The sequence below is a fragment of the Papio anubis genome, chromosome 2 (assembly GCF_008728515.1).
Source record: "Papio anubis isolate 15944 chromosome 2, Panubis1.0, whole genome shotgun sequence".
In the NCBI taxonomy this organism is placed as follows: domain Eukaryota; kingdom Metazoa; phylum Chordata; class Mammalia; order Primates; family Cercopithecidae; genus Papio; species Papio anubis.
The window spans coordinates 67934620-67945532 of record NC_044977.1 but is presented as its reverse complement, the minus strand read 5'-3'; positions in this window follow the sequence as shown (position 1 = coordinate 67945532).

Here is a 10913-nt window from a genome sequence, read left to right as displayed (position 1 = left end):
TGGGGGAACAATGCTCTCTACCAACTATAACAGCACACTTCAACACCTGATGAATATCAGACCTCCCTGTGGACAAACAGAAGAATTGGATACTTTCTTACCATGCCTTATAAACACTCCTCTCTGTGTTTGTAAGCCTGGCCCTTTCTTCATAGACCATCTTAATCGTCACTTTTCTCACACAATGCCATAGAGAAGTCACCTTTCTCTGTTATTGTGAATTCCCATAGCGTGTCCCTCATGTACCTCTCTTAGGACACAGAACTTTTACATTACATTAGAGCTATTAGCGTACATGTTGTATTCGCTCCTAAGATGATAACTTAGATCTACGAACTGACAACCCACAGGCTTAGCTTGCAGTGACTGGCAAAACCTGAAAGTATGTATTTTTTAATGATAAATTTCAGACTTCGGATTTCAAAACTCTGTCTTTCTGGCTTCTCTTGAAGCACTGGCATGCGTGGCTGCACTGGGCCTGTCTACTCCAGTAGTTACAGTGGGCTGGGTCCGCAAAGCGGCTGCCCCACCCCACTCCCAGAAGGGGAGCCAGCTCTTCATTTCTCCACAAGTCCCACGTGGCCTGTGTCACCCCTGCCGGATCCCTGTCAGCAGTGGAGTTTGCAGCCCTGCTGTAACAACTTTGAAGGCAGGAAGCATTCCTTACTAATCTTGGTTTGGTGTGATGATTAAAAGCACAGATGTCGGGCCCGAACTATTTAGGGTCCTATTTAGTGCTGATGCTCACTAGCTTGTGGGCCTCGGCAAGGTACTTATCCTTTCCTTGATCCGGCTTTCTCTTCTGTCAAATGGGGATAACAACATTGTAGTGCCTACTCGATAGGATTCTTGTGATGATTAAATGAGCTAATACATATAAGGTGCTTAAAACAGTGCCTGGTAGGTAGCTAGCCATCCAGTGCCAGCTTTGTCTACTAGCTGTAGTAGAGATGATAGAATATTCCTCACGGAACCTAGCATACCTGGTAGATATACAAACACATTTACTAAATGAATGAACAAATTACATATCATTTACAAGGTCCTCACAGAAACTTCGGGCTAACCCAGATGACAGCCTGATATAATGGAATTCCCATCAATGTGGTTATCCTGGATCAATTAGTTGAGGGCCAATAGGACATGATTGGGCTGTTTCAACTTTAGCCTATCACAGCCCGGGAGCGGTGGCTCATGCCTGTAATCCCAGCATTTTTGTAGGCCAAGGTGAGTGGATTGCTTGAGCTCAGGAGTTTGAGACCAACCTGGGCAACATGGCAAAATCCTTTCTCTGCAAAAATAAATAAATAAATAAAATTAGCTGGGTAGGGTGATGCACCTGTAGTCCTAGCTACTCAGGAGGCTGAGGAGAGAGGACTGCTTGAGCACAAGAGGTTGAGGCTGCAGTGAGCTGTGGTTGCACCACTGCACTCCAGCCTGGGTGACAAAGTGAGACCCTGTTTAAAAAAAAAACTTTAGCCTGTGAAAAGATATCTATATATGTATCCAAGGGAAAACAATGAAACAAAACATCAGGTTGAATGGTGGAGATTGTAAGCTAATTATCCAAGTACACAATTCTTAAAGTTCCAATAGGATTGTCTGAATTCCAGTCAGGGTCCTCCAAAACTTCTAACCAGAGGTGCTTGGGGACAATATGGCAAAAGAAGGGGGATGGCATGGAGTCATAGCGTGGAAGTGAAGTGCAACTGCAGAGAAGCTCATTATTTCCGCTGAGGTTGTGTGTTCATTGGAATGGCTCGAGGAGGTTCGTTGATGGAAATTATGGGAGAATTAACTTTTTCCTCCCTGTACAAGACCTCTTCCAGGTACAACTCTCAGTCTACATCAATGACCATATACTAGTTGAAGGGACTAAGCAGGGATGAAGATAATAGCAACATTCAAATGCAGAGAAAACAGACATTCACTTCTAGAAACATCTGACTCTTTATACTGTCTCCCAAAAAGAAGATGCCATGGAGCATAGTTGAGTATTCTCAGCCCTTATCCCTGAACCTATGGTGAGGGATTCTAATTCAAAAGTGATTTGTATCCCTATGGTGGATACCTTATGGATGACGTTTAGCTGAGCCTAAACCAGAGGAAAAGTACTCAGTAAAATAAACTTTATCACCCTCACAAAAGGCCAACAGCTGGAAGATATTTTATACCTATTCTAATTAAGGTAGATGCTTTGCTTTTCTTCTGGAATTCCTGCAGGAATGACCTCAGGGAGAATGATGTCAGTGGATCATCATCCCCAGGCCAAGAGTTGTTCCTTCCAAAAACAAGACCCCAGAACTCCATCTAGAAGGGATCAGCCAAGACTTGGGCGCCTTCACCTGCAGGCCATAGTTCAGTTGTGTTAGAGGAAAGGTAAACTGTGATGACTTTGAAAGCCGAGGTCTGACGTAGCCTTAAATTCATGTGATAACAAGTTTCCAGCCCTGGATTTGGAAGATCTCCAAGGAAACTTCTTTCCAGAGCATCAAAGGAAGCCAAGAGAGATTACAACATCTGGGACCAGCACTGAACATTTGAAGGTGATGATTGTTTAGGCAAGTGATTTACTGGTAACCTGCAGGGAAAACAAAGTCAAGCAGGGAAGGGGACTGACGTAACAGGCAGAAGCAGCCAGTGAAAGCCAATGGTATGAATAATCACTGGCCCCGAGCCAAGATAAGTACCTGAGCGTGAAGTAGAAGAGATTGGTGGAGGGAACAGGAGCCCTGTGTTCTGGTCCCAACTTGGCCACTTACTTTCTGCAACCTTATATGAGAGGCTTTGCTGTTGAACTTTTTTGTCTTCCTCTATAGTATAGAAGAGGAAGATTAGGTCAGCAGTCAAATCTCAAAAGCCTTCAGGGACCAGGCTGGAAATGTCTATCATGAAGGAGATTAGGTGAGACAATAAAGAGGCAGAGAATGTGGGTGATTGTGGCTAACCACAGAGTATCCACTGCTGGGTATGGTGGGTGGCACTTGCAGTCCCAGTTACTTGGGAGACTGAGGTGGGAGGCTTGCTTGAGTCCAGTAGTTCAAGACCAGCCTGGACAACATAGCAAGACCTTGTCTTTAAAAAAGTAAAAAAATAAAAATAAAAAAAAAATTAGCAGGGTGTGGTGGCGTGTGCCTGGAGTCCCAGCTACTCAGGAGGCTGAAGTCTGGGGGATCACTTGAGCCCAGGAGTTTGAGGCTGCAGTGAGCTATGACTGTGCCACTGCATTCCAGCCTGGATGACAGAGCGAGACCCTGTCTCTAATAAAAAATAAAAATGTAAAAAAGAGTGTCCACTCCTGGCTAAAATCTTTCAGGTGCATTATTGCTAAAGTGCTGCCTGAGGAACGTGCCTCTGTTCTGACTTGGCCTGCAGACTATCTTATCCATCCATGGGAACTGAATGATGCCCAGGGCCACATATGGCCCTAAGCTTTAGGGTGTCTGTGATCCTAGAGAGGGTCCATCTCACTCTTAAATACAAAGGACATAGGACTGTAGCTTGTTTGGATGAAGAACATGGGCTCTGCAGTAATGTGGGGTTGAGTCCTCTGCTCTGTCACTAACTAGGGGCCCATGTTCCATTGTTTGTGCTTCCAAAATTCAACAACTTTGAAACCCAAAAGATTTTCTGTAGGTTTACGGTCGTTTGGTGGCAAAACTGACCTGCATTATTTAGAAAGATCATTTATACCAGAGGTTGGCAATCTTTTTTTCCCGTAAAGGGCCAGATAGTATTTTTGGCACTCAGGTCTACCCTTGTAGCAGGGAAGCAGCCATAAGAAGTGGGCACAGCTGTGTTCCCATAAAACCTGATCTACATAAACAGGTGGGATTTGGCCCACAGGGTGTAGTTTGCTGACTTCTGACGTATACTATTTAGCAGAAACAATTCAGACATTTTGCTATAGAAATATTCATGATTCTGATTATTGGGTGCTGTCCCAGATACCTCTGGGGTTATGGCAGACAGAAGAATGGTCCCCAAAGATGCTTGGGTCCTAATCCCTAAAACCTGTGGATGTGTTACCTTACATGACAACAGGAACTTTGCAGATGTGATTAAATGGAGGACCTTGAAGATGCAGAGGTGATCCTTCTTTCTCTGGGTGATCACACCTTCCCCAATGTAATCACATAGGCCCCTCTAGGAGGGGATGCAGAGGCAGAAACAGAAAGTTCAGATGCACCAGAGATGCTATGGCAGTAGCAGAGCTTAGAGAAACAGGGGTTTGAAGACGCTGCGCTGCTGGCTTTGAAGATGGAGGGAGGGGTGTGAGTGAGGGAACACATGCAACCTCTAGAAGCTGGAGAAGGCAAGGAAACAGATCTTCCCCTAGGGCATTCAGGAGGAACACAGCCCTGCTGACCTTGAGTTTAGACCTTCCGACCTTCAGAAGTGTAAGAGAATAAATCTGTATTGTTTTAAGTCATTAAGTTTGTGGTAATTTTAACAGTAATAATAGAAAGTAGCATAGAGGTGTAGCGGTATATATGATATATGCACTAAATTTCCTTTCTAAAATCTAAGATTTATGAATATGAAAACTTGTGAGCTGAAAGCTTTGGGTCAGATACTGGCTTGTGGATTTGTAGTGGCATGATCTTGAGTCAGATAATTCAGCTCCTTAAATCTCAGTTTACCCATCAATACAGTGGGTATAAAATCCTATCTTTCCTTATAAAGTCGTTGGGGAGAAGATGGTGATGTTTCTTCCAGATCTCCCTTCAAGGAAGGGGTGCGCAAACTGCAGGAGGCGCTTTTGGTAGGGAGTCTGCCTTTGGTATCAGCCCAGTAGGGTTATCTCAGCTGCAGAACACCCTGAGGGGGAGCATATCTATGTCTGGTCAGAGTTGAGTATATGGGGCCTGCCATTTCCAAAATGCTGAGAACCAAGAGTCAGAATTTCCAGTTATCAGTAAACACTTCCGTCTAAACTTTAAAAATTGGGAAAGCATGGTGGATATTTCAAAATAGTTTGCTAAAGTCATAGGAAATGCCCAGTCTTCCAGTATTTGGGTGGAGTTGTGTCCCTCTTGGTGTCCCTATACCGTTCTCACACTTAGTAAATAGTCTCTTTATTAAAATCTCCCCAAGTTCCCCAATTTAAGTCTGTCATTTGCTTCCTGCTGCAACCCCACTAATGTCAGTAACAATGAACTTTATTAAACATTGGCTGTAAGTCCTGCAAACGCAGTGTCATTTAATCCCCATGAGAATTCCATGAAGTGAGTGTTACTAGTTCACCTTATGGAAGATGAATCTAAAGCTTAAAGAAATTACAATCACAGAGCTAGAAAATAACAAACCAGGAACTGAATCCCTGCTGAATCCCTCCTCTGCCTATTTGAGTGCCAACTCTGATCTTAACCACTACGCCATGCCACTGTGATGGATCATCAAACCTCCATTTCTGCAAAACTCGGCACATCACTGAAATATTTTTAGAAACTGTTTTTTCCCCCCAGCACCAAATAATGATACAAACAGATTAGTATCTGGTCTACACCGGATAAAAATGATCAGCATTATTGCTGACAATTTTCAGATGCACTCACTCCAAGCATCCTTTCTTCATCTTTTTCTGAGAGGCTAAAAAAAGTTTTGAATCTGTGAGATCTATAAGTGGTGGAGTGTGAGTGGGAGGGTGGGAGCAAGAGAGAGAGAGAATGAAAAAGGTCTAGACAGGCAGGTCATGCTTAAATATCAAATCACTCCCAGCCACGCTTTGGTCTTCAATAAGAGGGTGGCAGATGTACACATTGTGAGTGCTGACCTTTGAAATCGAGAGCCAGCTTTTATAGACAGGATCTCAGCTCAGTCCAGCAGAGTGAGAGGCTATGTGCACTAGGGAATGAAATTTTTGTCTGCCAAATTAGACCAGCCAGAGACCCTTTATCTTTAAACTGGTGGTTCTACAAACCATAGTCTCCACTTAGTGCAGTCATAGATCTTTGTGGCCTCACATTTCCTTTTCAAAACCTTCTTGAATATCTTGCACATACAGATGACCTTTAGACTCCATTTAGCAAGTTCTTAAATCTACCCCCATCCCACTGGGATCTGGGTTGGAATGGTGTGAACTTTCCCATTAATTTCAGTGCAACGCATTGTCTCCGTGAGGCTTCTTTGTTGCCAGCAACAGAATCCGACTGTGGCTAACCTAAGCAAAGAGAAACTTATTGAAAATATATTAAGGGCTTGTCAAATTTTGGGGAGACTTGTACAATTTTTAGGGACTAAATTTGACATGGGTAAGAACTAAGGAAGCTTCACAGTATCAAGGAAGCAGAGAAGAGAGCTCCTCTCTGGAACCTGAAAGAGGCTGATCCAAATGCCTCTGACTCCACCACGAAAGACTTCTAGCCAGTCCCTCCTTTCGTACTGGGCATAACTCAAAAAGTGTACAGAGAAAGTGCCTGGGTGACTCAGCTGAGGCCTTATTCACTCTCTCCCACCTCTTCCCAACTCCTTTCACCAACTATAGTGGAGAGCAGGGGATCTGACTTTCCCAGTTGAAAGTGGTAATCAAGAATTGCCCTCTGCAGATGATGCTGTCAGTACCCGTGTGTATCCTCTTGGCCTTCCCTGGAAGTTGCCTCTAGGTTTGTCTCCATCTCTGTGGCCAGTGGGCTACCCTCAACCCATGAGGGCCAGGATTTGGAAGATCAATAGCCCAGCATCCTTGACCCTCAGGAAGTTCTGAAGTGTGTTCCACACAGTCTCTCAGTGCGAATGAGCCAAGTTGCCCACAGCAGTAATCTGTGCATTAACGTCAGTAAGGGATATTGGCTTCCTCCATTCCACATTGCACTTCTTAGTGCTTCCTGAGATCTCCTCCCAAATAAACCATTTGCACCAAAATCTCTGTCCCAAGGTCTGCTTTAGGGGAACCCGTACTAAAATGTCTTAACCAGGTCTATGCAAAAGGGTAGAGTCAACTCCCTAATAAGCAACTGGGCTGCTCTGAGGTAAAGGGAATTGATGATGAACAACCACAAATGTCAAATAATCACACATCCATTAAAATGATAGCAACAAAAAATTTTAACAAGATTTTTTAAAAGGGGGAAAACTGTAGGGTTTTCCCTACTTAAAGCTTTTATTTTGCTATCTTGTTTTAAGGTAAATAGAATAAGATCCTCCGGTTGTATCATCATGTCTTTTAGAAGTACACCTGTATTAATTATCTGTCACTGTATAAAATATTGTTCCAAAACATGGTGGTTTAAAACCATAAATATTTATTATCTCACAGTTTTTGTGGGTCAGGAATTTGGGGACAGCTTTGTCGGGAGGGTCTAGCATGGGGGCTCTTGTGAGATTAGAGGGAAGATGTCAGCTGGGGCTGAGGTCACCTGAAGGCTGGAAGATCTGCTTCCAAGCTGGTGTTCTTACATGACTATTGGCAGGAGGCCCCAGTTTCTCACCACATGAGCCTCCCTAAAGGACTGCTTGAGTGTCCTCCTGACACGGCAGATGGTGGCCCCGAGTGAGTGATCCAGCAAGAGCAGGAGGATGGAAGCTGTCTTTTGAGATCTAGCTTCTGAAGTCACATTATTCATTTCTGCAGAATCCAATTGTTTACACAAGTCAGCCCTATTCCAAGTGGAAGAGGACTCCATACAAGTGTAAATATCAGGAGGTGGGGAGTACTGGGGACCATTTAGAGGCTGGCACAGTATTCGTCGTCTTCTATATCAGTCAACTATTTTTGATGTCTTTATGAAACTGATGATCAATTCTACTGTGGAGTCAAGTCAGGGAACCCAATCCCACATCTACTAGGTCCACAACTAGATGCTTAATGTAACAGTTTACTATGTAGCCAACATGTTCTATGTTGTGAAAGTAAGGACATCAGTGCAGTTTATTTAACTTGTGCTTGTGATTCTGGCCTTGAGTCTGAGAATAACCAAGTTGCCAGAGTTGGAACCAAAATGTGACTTGTGCTGGATAGACTTGTGTCTGGACAGACAGTCTCTCCCCTGCCAATTTTCTACCTCCTCCTCCACAGTGAACAGATCCTAAACTCTAGCGTGAAGTAAACAAAAGAGAGAAAATTCCTTTGTAAGCCCACCAGAACCTAATAAAAACAGAGCCATATGCTGCAGAACCCAATCCGGAAATTCCAGCTTAACATAAAAAATATAAAATACCATCCTCAATGTGCCAAGCTTTTATAAAGAAGATGAGTGACTCTGCCAACCCAAATAAGAGGGAAGGCCAAATGAGTTAAAGTGCCAAGCACATTTTAGAACTACCCTGCCCCCTCTAAATCATAAATCCAATGTTAGTAGGGCCTGTGGAGAAGGGCCTGGAAGATTATCTTTCATGGCATTCTTTTTATTCACCAGGGCTTGATGTGCATGTGTCTTAGATTGTACTGACCCAGAGCTCAAAGGGAGAATAACATTGTTACCTGAGAAATCAGCCCCTAAAAATAGACTCTAACAAAAGCATTTCTCTTCATGAGAAATGGAAATTACAGGGATATTTTGAAAAGCATTGAAATTTATACAATAGCAGTATCCTATGCATTGATTTAAAGAGTGGGTCATTTCACTGCAAATTTGGGACATAAATACACTGATTCAGATGACAAAATGCCAGACTTAAACAGCATTAGACAGCTCTTTTGCAGAAATGTTAATTGTGTGTGCTCTCTGATTCCCTAACTCCATCACTGGACTTGCAACCATGTGGTTGCTTCGGCCAAAAAACTGGGAGGCACTTTGACATTTCTCATTCACACACTCATACTCCGTTTCTAATTTATTATCGAGGTTTTCATATGCCATATCTTTCTCAATTTTTTTCCACATCTCTCTGTCTCCACCGCCCCACTCAGGCCTCTTGCTGGAGAGCTGCAGACACCCCCACATTCTTATTCCTGCTTCTATTCTTGCCACACCCCTCCTCTGCAGAAGTTATCGTTAGTTTCTGCTCTGACACATTCAAAATAAAAGTGTAAGAAGTATGGAGGTTAGAAATCCAGGGCTGGCATGACATTCTTTCACATCACCAGAGACCCAGGCTTCTTCCTTCTTGAGTTCTACTGTGTGGCTTCTGTGCCAAGGTCACCTCATGTATCAAAATGGCTGCTAGAGCTCCGGCCATTACATTTGCGTTGCAGCTAGCAGGAATGAGGAAAAGGGTTGAAGAAGACCACGCCCCCTTTTTAAAAGGACACTTCCTGGAATCATACACACAAACCTTTATGTTGCGTTGGCTATAACTTAGTTGCATGACCATACCTGAAGGCAAGGGAGGTTAGGAAATTTAGTCTTTATTCCAGTCATGAGTCCAGTAAAAATCAGGGCTGCTATTACTAAAGAAAAGGATAGAGTAGATATTAGGGTGCTACAAGTAGTTTCTGCTTCACCTCTTCCATATCCCCTCAGTCAGAACATGTTCTTTATATGCCCTATGAGGACATGCTCATAGCGGCCCCATAGGCCATGGTAAATAGTTTAGTTTTATTGGAAGATGGGAAGCCACTATGGGGTTTTAAGCATGTGAATGATGTGATCCAATGTGCGTCTTTAAAAGTTCACCTTGGCTACTCTGGAGCACCAGATGTAGTCAGGCACACATAAGGCAGGAAGAGCATCCAGGAGGCCAGTACAGTGCTCCGAGGGAGAGGTGATAAAAGTGGTAGCAATAGCAGTGCTGAGAAGTGGTTGAGTTTGAGCCATACTGTGGTTATAGAACCAACAGAACGTGTTGATAATTTGGATGTGGGTATGATCAAATGAAGTGTGGTCAGGAATGTCCCTGGATTTTAGACAGGAATGCCATACCATTCATTGAGGATGAACTGGCTGGGAGAGGAGCACACCAAGAGAGGGAAAAATCAGAAGTTCTTTTTTGGTGGAGTTAGCAGTGCCTAGCAGGTATCTAAGTGGAGACATCAGATAGACAGTTGGTAGAATCTGGTGTGCAAGGGCAGGGCCAGGGCTGGAGGTATATATATTTTTGGATTCCTGAGCACGTGGATGACATTGAAAGCCATAGAACTGGGTGAGATCACATATGGAGAATATCAATGCAAGAAGAGGAGAAGAAGAAAGGAAAGAAGAGAGGCTAAGGACAAAAACCTTGATGTATTCTAATATGTACAACTCTGGGACATAGGACATGGATCCCTCAAAAACTCAGTTCCCTGAGCTGCAAAATGGGAATGTGTGTGGAAAAGTGCATGGGCCTTCATACCATGCTTTGCAAATGAAAGATAGTCCTTGTTTCTGCATCAAAATATAAGTAGTATACTTTGAAACAACCTAGTACCTTTATCCAGTCAACTGGAATGTTTTATAGCCAGCTGTTATAAAAATAAGTTGTGGTTTCGTTGTGTTTAACGTAACTCTGCTTGTCTTTGCTCTGGTTTTCAGTATCAGTTTATGTGTTTAGGCATAGCCCATGAAACACCATATAAATGTAAAATTTGTTATTAAAAGTGTACATAAAACCTCCTTCATAGTTCTCTTGTTTTATGTAACAAATAACATCCCAAAACACCCTTGGGAAAAGGATTTGGAAGATAAACATCTAAAAGTAGAAAAAAATGTTGCTTTTTTTTTTTTTTTTTTTACATTGAGTACTAGCCACCGTATTAAATTTGTTCGTGTATATCATGATACAAATAATAAAAAGGAAAATGGCTAACATTTCTTAAACACCTATATGGGACACTGTAATTATTATGTACATCATCTTATTTGATTTTTTTCTAGCTATGGTAAGAGGAGGGTATTACTATATGCAGGTTACAGTGGGAGAAACTGAGGCCCAGAGATCTTGAGTAACTTTTCAAGCTATAAAGTATCAGAGCCGGTTTATAAATCCAGGTTCAGTTGGCCCTGAAATGCAGACATTGAGCTTTCATTCTACTGTCTCATAGTTATGATCTC